The sequence below is a fragment of the Silurus aristotelis genome (assembly GCF_946808225.1).
Source record: "Silurus aristotelis genome assembly, chromosome: 27".
In the NCBI taxonomy this organism is placed as follows: domain Eukaryota; kingdom Metazoa; phylum Chordata; class Actinopteri; order Siluriformes; family Siluridae; genus Silurus; species Silurus aristotelis.
This window is the reverse complement of record NC_139600.1, coordinates 9,054,841-9,072,340: the sequence shown is the minus strand read 5'-3', so window position 1 is coordinate 9,072,340 and position 17,500 is coordinate 9,054,841. Positions and strand designations below refer to the sequence as shown.

The following is a 17,500-nucleotide window of genomic DNA, read 5'->3' as shown; positions in this document are numbered from 1 at the left end:
GGAAACAAGTTGTGTTGTTTTTTGTTTTGTTCAAGTCACGTCAAGTCAAGTCAAGAAGCTTTTATTGTCATTTCAACCATATATAGCTGATGCAGTACACAGTAAAATGAGACAACGTTCCTCCAGAACCCTGGTTCTACATAAAACAGTGTAGAGCTACATCACACAACGTAGAGCCACATACAGGACACAGAGCTCAGGTAATTTGAGCTACAGCTCATAAAGTGCATCATGTGCAACCGAGTTCAAACGGTGCAAAACAAAAGACAGATACACAAAAAAGAACAGCACCGCCAGTAAACCTACTGTATGTTATACTGTACAATGTGCAAAAGAGGACTGTATACAAAAGTATACATTTAAATTATCAAATATATAAACACAGACGTTTGTGCAAAACATCAACAGCAGCAGTAAAGTAGATGTGCAAAGCAGCATGTAAACAGTTATATAGTTATGATAAAATAATTATCTAAAATTGGTGGTGCTGAAGACATGGATGTGTGTTAATTGAAACGAGTATTTAGTGTGTTTTTGAGTTCAGGTTGTATCAATTCAGTTGAGTGAGTGTGTGTGTGTGAGTTCCAGTTTCAGTTGCAGTTCAGTTCTGTGTGTTGAGGAACCTGATGGCTTGAGGGAAAACACTGTTGCACAGTCTGAATGTGAGAGTGAAGAGTGAAGTGAGGGGTGTGTCCATAATGCTGTTGGCTTTGCGGATACAGCGTGAGGTGTAAATTTCCGTGATGGAGGGGAGAGAGATGATCTCCAGTGATCTTCTTGTCCGTCCTCATCATCCTATGTAGGGTCTTGCTATCCGGGACGGTGCAGTTCCCAAATCAGGCAGTGATGCAGCTGCTCAAGCTGCTCTTGATGGTCCCTCTGTAAAATGTGGTCTGGATGGGGGAGGGAGATGGGCTTTCCTCAGCCTTCTCAGGAAGTAGAGACACTGTGTGGCTTTCTTGTTGATGGAGCTGGTGTTGAGTGAACAGGTGATGTTCTCTGCCAGATGTACACCAAGGAATTTGGTGCTCTTGACGATCTCCATAGAGGATCAATCAATGATTACTGGTGAATGGCCTCTGTGCTCTTCTAAAGTCAACAACCATCTCCTTAGTTTTGTCAATGTTCAGAGACAGCTTGTTGGCTCTACACCAGACCGTCGGTTGTTGCACCTCTTCTTTGTATACTGACTTGTTGTTCCTACTGATGAGACCCACCACAGTCGTGTCTTCGGCGAACTTGATGATGTGATTTAAGCTGTGCATTGCTACACAGTGGTGAGACAGCAGTGGGCTGAGCACACAGCCCTGGGGGGCGCCAGTGCTCAGTGTGGTGTGCTGCCGATGCTGTCCCCGGTTTGGACTGACTGAGGTCTCCCAGTCAGGAAGTCCAGGACCCAGTTGCAGAGGGAGGTGTTCAGGCCCAGTAGGCTCAGATTTTCAATCAGGTGCTGAGGGATGAAGTACTGCAGGCTATGAGCAGCATTGTATGTATGTGTCCTTGTTGTCCAGGTAAGTGTGGGCCAGATAAAGGGTTGTAGCGATGTCATAGTCCGTGGAACGGTTTGGACGAAACGCAAACTGCATGGGGTCCAGTGAGGGTGGTATCTGGCACTTGATGTGCCTCATGACGAGCCTCTCGAAGCACTTTATCACGATGGGTGTGAGTGTGACAGGACAATAGACAATTGAGGCAGGAGACTGAAGACTTCTTTGGCAACGGGATGATGATCGTTGTCTTGAGGCATGTATGAACAATGGCGCTGCTAAGGGAGATGTTGAAGATGTCAGTGAAGACATCCACTAGCTGTTCTGCACATTCCCTAAGCACTCTGTCAGGAATGTTGTCTGGTCCAGCAGACTTCCGTGGGTTATGCTGTGGTTAGACAGAGCACCTGGCCATTGGGAGAAGGGGTGGTCTTCCCTGCTGCCACATTGTTCTGCACCTATACCCGGAAGTCGTACAGCGGTCTGGGAGGGAGACATCATGGTCACAGGCAGGTGAAGTTGTCTTGTAGTTAATGATCTCCTGGATGCCCTGCCACATGCGCGGGGTGTCTCCGCAGTCCTGGAAGTGGCCGTAGATTCTCTTGGCGTGTGCGTGCTTTGCCTCTCTGATAGCACGGGACAGTTTTGCCCTTGTCGCTCTTAAGGCCGTTCTGAAGGCGGAGTCTCTAGCCTTTAGTAGCACATGCAACAATGCAAAAAAAAAAATGTTTTTCACCTCATCAAAATGGAAGGCATTTCTTCCAGCTTGGTGTTGGTGTAGATATTCAGTATTGTTCTCTACAGAGCTGACGGTTTGTCAGCGTATGTTATAACCCTAGCAGCAATTATGTAATAGTGACGAAGTTAGATGGTGTACAATGGTGTCTAAGACTTGCCAATAGCATCATGTAAGAAATATAGCGCAACGCATTAAGTGTGAGGGATGATGTAATGCTTATTCTAACAGTTTTGACATATGTGCCATAACATTTCATAATTATGTGCAATCAAATACGCTGTCTAGAGCACACGGGATATAATTAAGCTCTTACTGTAATCTCTTACTACCAGAAGTAATATTGTTTTACAACTAGATATAGAATGGTATCTTGTGGCTGTCTTGTGTCCGCAGGTTCATGGTGGAAAGGCAACCTGCGTACATACACGCATTACACTTTCCCATATTTAGAAGAGTTCATTCTCAAGATCATGACACACTCCAATGGCATCGGGTTTGTTCTGTTAATGTGTAAGCTTCTCCACTCTTCCGCTGGAGACTTTGTGCAGATGTTGGGATTGGATTAGAGCTGTTTTTTTATATACAGAGTTAAAGTGTTTGTGTGTGTGTGTGTGTGTGTGTGTGTGTGTGTGTGTGTGTGTGTGTGTGTGTGTGTGTGTGTGTGTATTGTGCCAATCCTCAATTCAGTCCTTACCTCTAAAACAGCAGGTTATATAATCCTACAAGAGGCTGGTAAACATGCACTTATGCAACATTGGCCTCAAGTGAAAGCTTCCCCTCTCAGGCTGACAGGAAAGTAACAACCTATTTGAAAGGTAGATCATTTCAAGCAGTATAACACACTATATATAAAACAAGAAATATAGATATGTATTAGATTTGCCTCTATTTAATCCAATCATTGTAATGCACATGGATGTACATATGTGGTACATGAATAAACAAATACAGTATCATCGACATTTATGTACACATCATATTGGTTACATGGAAACATGCCGTATTATTCATATTAACCCAGCTAACATATTACACACGTGCGCAAAAAATGCGTAAATAAGCTCACTGTTTGTGAGCTTTCATTAGATTCTTCATGCAGCTGTTTTTCAGCGAGACTGTAACGCTCATGTGTTTCATCGCAATATTTTTCAGATGTAAAAAACATGTTGAGTACCGTGGCATCACTGTATATACTTCAATCAGGCATAACATTATGACCACTAACAGGTGAAGTGAATAACCTGTTAGTGGGTGGGATTTATTAATCAGCAAGTGAACATTTCATCCTTAAAGTTGACATGTTAGAAGCAGGAAAAAATGGGCAAGCGTAAGGATTTGAGCGAGTTTTGGCTAAATTTTGATGGCTAGACGTCTGGGTCAGAGCATCTCCAAAACTGCAGCTCTTGTGGGATGTTCCTGTGGTCAGAATCTATCAAAAAGGCTCCAAAGAAGGAACAGTGGTGAACCGGTGACATGGTCATGGGCGGTTGAGGCTCACTGATGTACGTGAGGAGCGATGGCTGGACCGTGTGATCCAACAGACGAGCTCCTGTAGCTCAAATTACTGAAGAAGTTCATGCTGTTGATGCTTAATGGGTCAGAACTGTTTTGTCAGCAAAAGGGGGACCAACACAATATTAGGCAGGTGGTCATAATATTATGGCTGATTAGTGGCCATAAAGAGTTGCCTGATCAGTTTTTTTCACACATAATAATGGATACATGCAGTATTATTTGCATTAACATAGCTAAAACACTATTTTGCTAAATTATTTACTATAATTTGTTAAATTATGATCGCCATTCTTTAAGACTCTTGGGTAGGCTAGGCCATGTCTCGGCCTATGACATTTTCAAGTTACGATGAGGTCATTGGAACTCATTTCATAGTTCTTATTATCGGTGATGCCTGGTTGCCGGCGGAGTGGTGTGTTAAAGTCGAGTGAAACGCTTGCATGTGCCGATAACACTTTTGCTGAACTTTCCCCTCTGCCAGAGTGCAGATGCAGAGAGTCATAAATGTAAATGACACCAGTAATTAGACCTGGTCGATAAAAGTTGTAACTCTGTGTCCAATTAGTGAGCCTGACGTCTTCTGCAACCGCAATTCCTAGATGTAAATAGCGAAGAGGCCAAAGACACTGTTGACCGAGACGATGCACACGGCAGCAGATCCTGAGATTTAGTCTTAAATCCAATCCTGCTCTGTTAGTCCTTATGCATACCTGGTTCAGCTCTTTTTCAGCTCAGACGGATGAACTGAAGCTGAAACATCAATAAACTCTCTTTCTGCGCTTTTGCATGCACGTGTGCAGTGTGTACAGCAAGACTAGAGGACCAAATCCTCAGTGGTGCCACTACTAAGAATCTATTAATAACTTATACTATCTTTTACTGTACCATTACAATATATTAAGCACATAGTATGTGTCCTGCTGCATCCATCTTTCACATAAATCATGCAAATTGTTTCATCCGCTGCTTATGAGAAGTAATAAGACGAGTCTGAGGTGTGAAATTGCTTGCCAACAACAAACAGGGGTCCGATTTACAGTAGGTGTCGCCACAGCAGTAATTAACTGCATTAATAATTAATAATGACATGAAAGTTCTCACAAGGGTCTCGCAAAGGATTACAACAAATGTGCTTGTGTGTGTGAGTGTGTGTGCGGTCACGTGGGAACATTCTCTATCCTTTTCATGTGCATCTTTTCAGCTACAGAGGTCCCCATCTAAACCAAAGCCAACAATTGACGGGGTAAAAAAAGTCAACGCTAACAGCGGATTCTTTTTCTCTCTACACTTCTCTCGCTCAACCTCGCTCTCCCTTTTTTGGGCTTCTATGTCTCATGCTTTCTCTGTCTCTCTTTTTTCCTGTTACATCAGTATAGCAGCAGTCTTTCATGGACAGTGAAGTGTAAAATGGATGGAGCGAGAGACACAATGCTGCTGATCAATCTGCCACGCAGGAGAGAACTCTGGGTAAACGTGTGCGTCAGGAGTGTGAAGGGAGAGAAGCGTGTCCGAAAGAGTGTGTGTGTGTGCGTGTGTGTGAGAGAGAGAGACCGAGAGAAAGAGGGAGGACAGGTTCATTGTCACACTCTAGAATAGGCTCAAATTCACTCTGACTAGGCTTTTTGCTCGAAAAAAGAATCTTAGATAAACAGCGTAAAAAAAGTAGAAAAGGCAACCGTACACTCACCACTTTAACACAATGCCTGGCAGACCTTCATTATATTCCTCTGCTCTTTTTTTTTTTCTCTTTTTTTTATATACAAATACAATTCGATCAGTTTGTTTGACGGAGCAAATCTCAGACCTGTTTTTATGAACAAAAAGCGCAAACATTTGGCATGCACTTGTAGAAATATGCACACACCTGATTTATTATGTGCTACCAGGAATTTCAATCAACTTTATTTAAAAGTTGCAGTGAAATAATTAGAATCTAAAAAGTGTCTTTTTTTTTTTTTTCATTAACTTTGGAAAAAGCTGTTGCTTTTCCAAACGTGTGCAAACTTTCATTAGTAATGCTTTTGACATCATTTGAATAAAATATATATTTCTTTCTGGGTGATTACATAATTTCCTATGTCTATGGCATTCCACAATTCTATAGCAGTGGAATCTAATGTACAGGTGCGCAGGTTATCAGATTCTGTATTATAACAGTATTATTTCAACACAAACCCTGCATTAAGCCCTTCAGATTTAAGAGCTAATATGATGCATGAGTAATTTGATTACAAAAATTTTCCGTTTAGTCCATTAAACTACACCCGGAGCACTATGTTTCCCAACGGACCATTATTACCGACGCACCACATGATAAACTTTGGAGCGATCTGGACAGGTATCGCAGAAGACGTTGCAGAATAAAAAATTAATTCGGCCCAAAGAAAACGTCAAAAAAGTCTTCAACGTTTGAGATTATTTCAAGCTAAAAGATGCAGAAAACACCGTACAGTGCGGTTACCGTTTTTACAGTCATTTAAAAGAGATTTTATAATATTTTTATTTATATACAGTGTGGTCAAAAAGTCTCTCCGCAGTGGCCGTGTAGAGCAGGGAGCGCAGAGAGCGAAAATTTCAAGCAGCTTTCCTGAAGACAAGAAAACCACATTGCGATACTGTGCGAGATTTAATAAATAAATACATGAGTGAGAATAATAAAATCTATTGTTTTGTTTTGTTTTCATCTTTATATCTCTCTGAATTGCATCAGTAAGGAGTCGGACTTAAAAAATGAGCACAAACTTTTGCTTTATAGAGGCAATGTCTGCACAATGTCTGCTAGTTTTTGGTTTATTGTGTAATGCTAATAAGCAGGGTTTGTGGCTTCGTTGTGAAGATCGCATGCTAGCTTTTTGCCATGACAATAGATTGTTATTGATTTTATCGCCCTGCATGTTCATGATTTCTATTTATATATTTATTTGTATTCATTTTTGTCAGCTCTAAGCTCAAAACATTAGCAAAGGAAGCCCCATACTTCGGATGTTTGATGGACTTTATACGAATCATGCTAGTCCTCTTACCTGTGTGTTAGTTTCTTTCCTTTTATCCCCTCCCCATTGATTTTTATTTTCCCTCTCGAACACACCCCACGCTCCATCCCTTCATTTCCACTCCTCCGTTCATCCCTGCGGGCTATCTTTCGCTGTGTGACATCATGCTGCTTCCTGTCTCCTTGCCAGTTTGACGACAGCTTCCTGTTCCGCAGGCTGCTCCGCGTCTCCGCGACGGCAGATGCTGTCGCCACAGCAACTGTCACTCAAAGGGTTGAACAGGTGGACTGAGGTGTTTTGCATACAGAGAAGCGCTTCGACACGCAGCCAGCCGATAGTTTGGCAAATCGACACGGAGTATTTTGTCGTGTTAGATTTTGAAATCGGCACGCTGTGTAGAGCGAACTTTTCAGTAGCGCTGAGTGACGCTGGAGGGAATCAGGGTACAGCGTTAATCTAACGCAGGTGAATAAACAATATCTTCTGTAGACTTAATGTAAAGGAACATTTACAAAACCGTGCAGTAAAACAATCGAGAGAAATACTGCGATTGGCTGTTTTTATTTCAATAAAAATCCCTATAATTCTGGGTCTGGCTTCAACTCCTGTACTGTTGTTGCTGTCGGTGTTGCTGATGATGACGATGATGTTGTTATTGTTGCTGATGAAGCATTTAGATTTTTTTTTGCTGTTGTTAATTATGCTGTTGGTGTTGTTGATGATGTCGGTGTTGATGATGTTGGTGTTGTAGGTGGTGTTGTTGATGGTATCGTTGCTGTTACTAATGATGCTTTTGGTGTTGTTGATGATATTATTGGTGTTGCCGGTGATGCTGTTGTTGATGAGGCTGTTGCTGTTGATGATGTTGTTGTTGTTGATGGTATTGTTGCTGCATGTTGTCACTGCTAATGCTGTTGTTTATATACGTTGTTGCTGCTGATGGTGTTGCTGCTGCTGATGGTGGTGTTGCTGCTGGTGTTGTTGCTGCGTGTTCTCACTGCTGATGGTGTTGTTTATACACGTTGTTGCTGCTGATGGTGTTGCTGCAGCTGATGGTGGTGTTGCTGCTGCTGATAATTGTGTTGCTGATGGTGTTGTTGCTGCTGACTGTGTCTCTACCGATGGTATTGTTGTCACTGTTGATGTCGCTGTTGTTGCTGCTGTTGTTACTGATAATGCTGTTGCTCTCATTGTTGTTGATGTTGCTGTTGTTGTTTTTGCTGCATGTTTTTCGCTGCTGATGGTGTTGTTGCTGCTTGTTTTCGCTGCTGTTAGTGTTGTTGCTGCATGTTGTCGCTGCTTTTGGTGTTGTTGCTGCGTGTTGTCGCTGCTGATGGTGTTGTTGCTGCGTGTTGTTGCTGCGTGTTGCTGCTGCTGCTGCTGCTGTTGGTGTTGTTGCTGCGTGTCGTCGCTGCTGATGGTGTTGTTGCTGCGTGTTGTCGCTGCTGTTGGTGTTGTTGATGCGTGTTGTCGCTGCTGATAGTGTTGTTGCTGCTGCTGAAGGTGTTATTGGTGCTGATGGTGTTGTTGCTGCTAATGGTGTTGTTGCTGCTGATGGTGTTGTTGCTGCTGATGGTGTTGTTGCTGCTGCTAAAGGCGTTATTGCTGCTGATGGTGTTGTTGCTGCTAATGGTGTTGTTGCTGCTGCTGATGTTGTTGCTGCTGATTTTGTTGTTGCTGCGTGTTGTCACTGCTGATGGCATTGTTGCTGCTGCTGATGGTGTTGTTGCTGCTGATGGTGTTGTTGCTGCTAATGGTGTTGTTGCTGCTGATGATGTTGTTGCTGCTGTTGGTGTTGTTGCTGCGTGTTGTCACTGCTGATGGCATTGTTGCTGCTGATGATGATGTTGTTGCTGCTGTTGGTGTTGTTGCTGCGTGTTGTCACTGCTGATAGCATTGTTGCTGCTGCTGATGGTGTTGTTGCTGCTAATGGTGTTATTGCTGCTGATGGTGTTGTTGCTGATGTGTAGTTGTTGCTGCTGTTGTTTCTGATAATGCTATTGTTGCTTTCACTGTTGTTTATATCGCTTTTGTTGTTGCTATTGTGGCTGTTGCTGCTGCTGCTGTTTGTGTAGCTATTGATTTGTCTGTTGTTACTTTTGCTTGTGTTGTTACTATTTGTTGCTGTTGCTGTTGCCGTTTTTTATTGAGTCGATGTTTGACGATTGATGGAGCAGGCCGTGGAAGACAAATGCCCACGAACTGACAATAAATTATTATCTTACACAGCGCACACAGAAACAAATCATCTGGATTCTACTTTTTCATCTTAATGTTGTTTTCAGTACAACATACATTATCTTACTCGGGAGATGAATAGGTTGTTAGACTCACCAGTACTGTAACTTAATAGAGAGAGAGAGAGAGAGAGAGAGAGAGAGAGAGAGAGAGAGAGAGAGAGAGAGAGATACATTAGCATGTATTTGATAAGAGGAGATGGATCGCACCTGGGACCAAGCTTTAATGTGTTACATTATCTGAATGATATGAGCACATGTTGGCATGATAAGCTGTGTAAGAATACATACTGAAGCTTGAGATATCAGACTTGGGCTCGTGCCAGCAACTATGGCCGGGTGCCCATCCCTCATTTGTGTCTTATCATTACAGTGGCCCAGGTAATGTACTCATGGGAAGCAGTAGGGAGAATAGACTTAGTTGAGTTTTCAAGAATAGGAATAATATGTGTACAAGACAGTTTAATACAGAACAGAAATATTGATGTTGGGCATTAAATCTGATCGATGCCTGCTGATTTGATTTCACCCGGAGGGCCTGACGCTAGTTCTAGATTGCCGTTTATCATTAGATTTTTTTTTCCATATTGCATAAAATACCCAGCTAGTCACATTTACACTGTTGAGAAGTTAAAGTTCCTGTGTATCTTGCTGATTACTTAAAGCATTAACGCCCATCATGAGCATCAGGTTCAGCTGAGTCAAAGAAAATCATTGCACTTTCATCATCTCAAAACTATAATAAATATAATAAAAATAATAATAGCAATAATAATATCAACACGTTAACGCAAATTAATTTTAACAGCACAAATTTTATTCGCAACACATTTATTCACATCCTTTCTTCACTCAGATATAAAAGAAATTATAAACTCTGCCGAAAAATAATGTTTTTATTATAAACATTTGGTTTACTGATGCGCCAAGTCTCAAATCAAGCACCAAAACCCGCCGCGATGCACACATCCGGCAATTAACACCGTCCGTGTGGAAACATAGCAAAAGTTCCGTTTGGTGTCCTGATGATTTATATCATTTTAAATAATTTACTTAAGTAATTATTTAAAATGACTTTAAAACATTTACAAGAATATTTTGTCTTCAACGAAGAATCATTCCATACAATAGCATGTTTCTTAAATAATTATTTCTTCCTGAATTTTTCCAAGCCTTGATGATTAAGTTGTTGAAGCACATTTTACGGCTTGAGTCGATTCCGCATTAGCATTAAGAGACAGCTTTTGCTCAGTCTGAGATTTTGAAATTAAATTAGCATTAGTAAAATTAGTGTTAGCATGGCAGAAGCTTATTTAATTAGCATTGCTGGCTAATGACTGTTTTAATAGTGTTGTTTTTTTTGTTTTGTTTTTTTTTTCTTTTTTTCCCCCTTATAACAGAGCTTTAATGGGTGCACGAGACACACCCTTAAAACGTACTAATAATGCTTAGAAAATAAATAGACTTGCAGTAGTTTCAGACTGTTTTCTCTCATTAGGTCACTTTTACTGAGGGCATTTTGTGATTACCTGGAAATAACTATCAAGAAGGCTATTGAAAAAAATTTATTTTGTGCTTTTTCAGAATTTTTGCACAAATGAAACAAGCTTGTGGGTTTGATGTGAGCTTTTGGTTTGTTCATTTACTTCATTGGGCAGACTCCCTTATCCGGAGCGACTTTTTCTGTCATTTGTACAATTGAGCAGTTGAGGATTAAGGGCCTTGTTAAAGGGCCCATCAGTGGCATATTGGTGGCAGCTGGGATTTAAACTCAACCTTTTGATCACAAGTCCAACATCCTAACTACTGAGCCAGCACTTCCCCATGCTCGTTGATATTATGTTTACCCTGCATTTTTACATTGCCATAGATACGTACAGGTAGTCCCCTACTTACAATGGAGATACGTTAAGACGACCCCATCGTAAGTCAAAAATATTGTAAGTCGAAGATGGTACTATGACTGTGACAGCCTTTCCTGCTTCATGCTGATTTATAATTTACATTTTCTTATATATTAACCCTAACCCTAACTCATTATCTGCTCTGAACTGATTATTTTCCTCTGCTTTTTTCCCTACAAGCAGGAAACATACAGTGAGGAAAATAAGTATTTGAACACCCTGCTATTTTGCATGTTCTTCCACTTAGAAATCATGGAGGGGTCTGAAATTGTCATCGTAGGTGCATGTCCACTGTGAGAGACATAATCTAAAAAAAAAAAAAAAAATCCAGAAATCACAATGTATGATTTTTTAACCATTTATTTGTATGATACAGCTGCAAATAAGTATTTGAACACCTGAGAAAGTCAATGTTAATATTTGGTACAGTAGCCTTTGTTTGCAATTACAGAGGTCAAACATTTCCTGTAGTTTTTCACCAGGTTTGCACACACTGCAGGAGGGATTTTGGCCCACTCCTCCACACAGATCTTCTCTAGATCAGTCAGGTTTCTGGCCGGTCACTGAGAAACACGGAGTTTGAGCTCCCTTCAAAGATTCTCTATTGGGTTTAGGTCTGGAGACCGGCTAGGCCACGCCAGAACCTTGATATGCTTCTTACAGAGCCACTCCTTGGTTATCCTGGCTGTGTGCTTCGGGTCATTGTCATGTTGGAAGACCCAGCCTCGACCCATCTTCAATGCTCTAACTGAGGGAAGGAGGTTGTTCCCCAAAATCTCGCAATACATGGCCCCGGTCATCCTCTCCTTAATACAGTGCAGTCGCCCTGTCCCATGTGCAGAAAAACAACCCCGAAAGCATGATGCTACCACCCCCATGCTTCACAGTGGGGATGGTGTTCTTGGAATGGTACTCATCATTCTTCTTCCTCCAAACACGTTTAGTGGAATTATGACCCAAAAGTTCTATTTTGGTCTCATCTGACCACATGACTTTCTCCCATGACTCCTCTGGATCATCCAAATGGTCATTGGCAAACTTAAGACGTGCCTGGACATGTGCTGGTTTAAGCAGGGGAACCTTCCGTGCCATGCATGATTTCAAACCATGACGGTGGTCCCAGCTCTTTTCAGGTAATTGACCAGCTCCTCCCGTGTAGTTCTGGGCTGATTTCTCACCTTCCTTAGGATCATTGCGACCCCACGAGGTGAGATCTTGCATGGAGCCCCAGTCCGAGGGAGATTGACAGTCATGTTTAGCTTCTTCCATTTTCTAATGATTGCTCCAACAGTGGACCTTTTTTCACCAAGCTGCTTGGCAATTTCCCCGTAGCCCTTTCCAGCCTTGTGGAGGTGTACACTTTTGTCTCTAGTGTCTTTGGACAGCTCTTTGGTCTTGGCCATGTTAGTAGTTGGATTCTATCAATTGTATGGATTGGATTGTATGGGGTGGACAGGTGTCTTTATGCAGCTAACGACCTCAAACAGGTGCATCTAATTTAGGATAATAAATGTAGTGGAGGTGGACATTTTAAAGGCAGACTAACAGGTCTTTGAGGGTCAGAATTCTAGCTGATAGACAGGTGTTCAAATACTCATTTGCAGCTGTACCATACAAATAAATAGTTTAAAAATCATATATTGTGATTTCTGGATATTTTTTTTTTAGATTATGTCTCTCACAGTGGACATGCACCTACAATGACCATGTCAGACCTCTCCATGATTTCTAAGTGGGAGAACTTGCAAAATAGCAGGGTGTTCAAATACTTATTTTCCTCACTGTACTTGGGCACTTGAAAGAAATGCTTTTATCACTAAAATTGCTGTTTGAAACTTTTAAACATTTTAAATATTTTTACAATTTTGTTGCATCGTTCTCTTCATCATAAGATCGAAAACTCGAACCACTGAACTCGGGGACCATCTGAATATGATTTCAGCTCCTACTTGTATGTTAGAAGCATAAGCTCCACCGCTTTAAACTTTGACACATTTGCTTAATTTAGTACCATTTGATTTATTAACGTTATTGTAGTGGTGGACTGTAACGAATTACATTTACTTAAGTACTTAAGTAGCTTTTTTTGGGTATCTGTACTTTACTGAAGTATTTCCATTTGGGGAGACTTTAACTTTAACTTCACTACATATTAAAGTCAAATATTTTACTTTTAACATTTTGCGAAATTAGACGTTCCTTTTTTTTTTTTTTATTTATGAGTGAATAAAAACATACCTGGTCAAGCACACAGCAAGACACCAGTCATGCTCTGTTTTGAACTTGTTTTGATTGGCGCTTGGTGGTATCTACTTATCACCAATATACAGTTCAGCATCAGTTCAACAGAAAGCAGAACATTTTAGAGGAATTAATTATGGGAAACACTCCTGACTCAAACAGGATTTGGGCTACTGATCAATGTAATAGATATCAATCAGTATTTGACTCATTAATATCATTCTATTAATCGATCGCTGTGTTAAGCGTAACATAAAAGTCTTTTCACATAAACTGAGTTGATTAAGCAAAGAGTCTTATGACAAAGATGATAATAGGAACATTATTCTTATAATAGATTATTGTACTTTGTACTTCTACTCAAGTGAAAGTTTAAAGGGAGCACTTATACTTTTACTGGAGTCATATTTCTAAAACTGTGTATTTCTACTTTAACTCAAGTACATGGTTTGTGTACTTTATCCATCACTGCTTTATTCTGCCTATATAAGTTTCATCTAGAAGTTTTTCCTTGCCACAATCATCAGGGATAAATACACATTGTTCACCTTAAATTCTGTAAAGCTGCTTTGAGACAAAGTCTGTTGTAAAAAGCGCTATAGAAATAAACTTGACTTAATTTGACTTGACTTGACTTGACTTGACTTGACTTGTGTTAGCTGTTGCCAGACATTGACTGCTTATAGGACATATTCATTCTTATACTTTAGAATTCTCAATAAAACTGTCCAATCAACTATTCCAAACCCTTATAAAATCGTTTATATGACACCCAACATAATTTTTCAGATTTCCGCCCAGCCGCGATCGTTAAACTTCCACCCCTTGCCGACACGTTGGCAATTCCAGGCGTATCCCTCTCACCATCGAGAAGAAATTGAGACGTAGTGTGAAAGCGGACATGTGATACCGTGGCTCAGGATCCGTCTGGTATAAATTCTGTCAGTTTGGAGTGATTTGTTCCAATGCCCGCAAGGTGATGGGACTCGGAGCGTGTCTCTGCGCGCTCTCTCCCTTCAGCCGGCAGCCATAAAAGAAAAAAAGGGGAAAAAACCTCAAAACTTCTCTCATCCTCTTAGGGAGATACAGATCCAGGTGAGAGTGAATCTCTGTGTGAAATTAATTTTCACGATGCCTGGTTTACCCCCACTTTGGCTAAGTCTCTGATTACATCTCACAAGCAGCTCAGCAATACAAAATGAAGAACACAAATCACTTTCTGCATTTGTGCCAAGGTCACAACCTTGCAGATTTCAGTTTTGATCAGTTGTGTAAGGCATAGGCCACAGATCAGATTGGTGTTGTTTGTGTTATCCGGTCTTATCCCACTTCGTTTAGAGGCTTCATATTAAAGGATTCATATTTTACCCAGGAAGATCAGAATACATTTCTAGAGCTGTTTGGTGAAACTATTTTTAATTTAGAACAAAGCATTTTAAGGGTGAATGTGAGAAAATGTTCCCTCTTTTATTCCTTTTATTGATTTTTTTTTTTCCTTTGTTTGTTTCGTTCATTTCTGTATTTCTTTGTCGTTTTTCAGGTTTTATGCACAAAATCTAATGAAAATCATCAAATGGCAAAACCCTTCTAAACACCCACCCGATATTGACCACAATTCCCAAGACATGTGAACCCTAGCTATTTATCTCATAGACTCTCTACTGCAAATCACTGCGACTGGGACAGTTATAAGTACAGATGTTCACACTACAGCATATTTCACAAGGTAGACCATCGAATACGAAATCCCTTTACCTGGAAAAACGGTGATTTAAAAAATAAGGAATCGTAATTATCTCAGTGTTTATGATTTTGGCAAACAGGTTGCCTTCACTTTGAAACATTCTGAATGGGCTTTATGACATTTTAAAAAATTGTAGCTGATGAATAGCCTCTCTGCACGAATGCAGCAACAGAAGTTCAAGGCATTTGATTGAATCACAGTCAAACTGCACCTCATTACAAAAGCTATTAGTCTAGTCGACAGCAGAGCTCGCAAACTGTCTAGAGGAACAGGGACAAAGTGGTGTCTCAGGATGACAACACTGATAAGGCATCAATATTTATCAGGGTCTAATGGCCCTGTTAATATATTATGATAAAGCAACGGTTCTGGTTTTCAACTTAAGCACTTTATTGCTTTTTTGGAATGTGTCTTTGAATTTGGTTGAGCTGAAACGGGAATAAGAAAAAAAAAAGATTGGACATCATCGGAAATTCACTGTGATATTAGTAGATGATGTATTAGGTTTAAAAGTCCAACTTATTGGATTTTGGCTGAAATGCATGTATGAAATGTGACCAAAATAGGAAATTTTGGAGTTACTGAGTTGGAAACTAACGTTAAAGTCAGCTTTTATTCTCTTGTACCAAGTGCCTGGACTTTTCTCTGTTTACTTCTTTTGCCCAATTCTTTTGCACAGTTTAACACATTTCAGTGTCAATTGAATACAGTACATAAACATTTCATAAACAATGACAATGACTTCTGACTTATTCTTGTGTATATATATACTGTTGTGTATGGATACACTGTTTATATATAGGGCATGTAGACATCCTTATATACTATACTTTATATTAAGTTATATTTATAATTTATTTATAATTTTATACTTTTTTTATTTGTATTTTCTTTTTTTTTTCTTTTTTTTTTATAATTTATTTATATTGTAGTTACCTGTTTGACAATCGTAAAAAAGCATTTCATTACACGTCGTATGAATGTGTATGTGACAAACAAAATCTGATGTGAATATATAGCAAGTGTGAATGTTAATGTTAGTAAAACTCCCTCGAGCCCTTTCCTTTTGGCTTATAAATCTGTTTATTAGTGCAGCAGTGCCTTAATAATTTATTTATTTTTTATTATTTTTGAACAAATCAAATGCACCATATATTTGCTGCAACTTTTCAATTCGATGCTCACACCAGCATTCCACAGCCACATTTGCACTTGAAACACATTCCAAATCTGTGCGAATGGATTCGTTCTCAAATTGCTAGCACCAAGTTGGAGGCACACAATTGTATACGATGTCTTTGGATGCACCCTTGTAGATGAATGAATACAAATCTCCTCAAGTACAATCCAAAATCTAGTGGAAGCCCATACAAATCTCATGGTCAGGTGGTTATTTAGGTGCACATTGTACTCTCACCTTGATGGGTAAATGATAAATTGTGTTGTACAGGATTTACAGTGCCATAGAAGAGAGTTGTTGTTGTACAGTGAGAGAGAGTGATGAGACTGATGAACACCTCAGTCTTCTCTTAATCAGCTTGGACTACAGAGTTCATCATCGGTGTCACAAGAAATGCTGAGATGACCCAGGAGAGCACTGTAAATCCAATCAGCACTGTTTTTCAATTGCCCCTAAGGGTAATGCCACACACACACACACACACACACACACACACACACACACACACACACACACACACACACACACACACACACAATAAAGAGTTGTCTTTTGCTTTTTAAACACAATACAGAGCTTAAAATGTGTACTGGATATTATTACTAATTTAATATGTATCCAGAGGATAAAAAATAGTTTAAAAAAAAAGGTGTGTGTGTGTGTGTGTGTGTGTGTGTGTGTGTGTGTGTGTGTGTGTGTTAAATGTGAGCTGTGAGCACACCCATCTTTTCTCTCATTATTGTTCATTGTTCAGGAGAAATGAGGAACAGGAGCCACTTTCCCGACTGATGATCACAGTGTGATGGGTCTTTCTCAAACACGCTGTCTCACACATGTCAAACAATCTGGTGTGTGTATGTGTGTGTGTGTGTGTGTGTGTGTGTGTGTGTGTGTGTGTGTGTGTGTGTGTGTGAGTGTGTGCGTGCGTGCGTGCACGAGCGTACTAGGGCAGTGATAAACTGGGGTCATGTTTCAAGACAGAATTTTACGGCCCCTGGGCAAAAAAGTTACACACCAGGGCTGCTGACACTGAGGTGAATCCAAGCAGAACATCATGCTACAAGCAAACACACACACACACACACACACACACACACACACACACACACACACACACACACACACACACACACACTGACTTTCTCATGCATTATGGGGCTTTAGAGACTGGAGAAATGAACAAGGGGGTTTCAGATCTTAGCACACAATAACAAATATATAGATATATTATAGATATCATAGATATTATTATTATTATTATTATTATTACTATTATTATTATTATTATTATTATTATTATTATTATTATTATTAATATTTATTATTATTATTATTATTATTATTATTAATATTATTATTATATGTTGTTGCTGCTATTAATATTTTATAAATGCATTAAAAATCTTCTAAAAATCATACTTTCCAGAAAAAAAAAAAAAGAAAAAAAGTTAATCCCTGTG

At 40.0% G+C, this 17,500-nt stretch overlaps 1 protein-coding gene across 15 annotated transcripts in view; it reads left to right on the top strand.

Moving 5' to 3' along the window:
* Positions 1–17,500, top strand: part of LOC310721142 (receptor-type tyrosine-protein phosphatase delta) — a 458,849-nt gene that overhangs the window by 263,328 nt on the left and 178,021 nt on the right. The gene's annotated exons all lie outside the window — the stretch shown is intronic.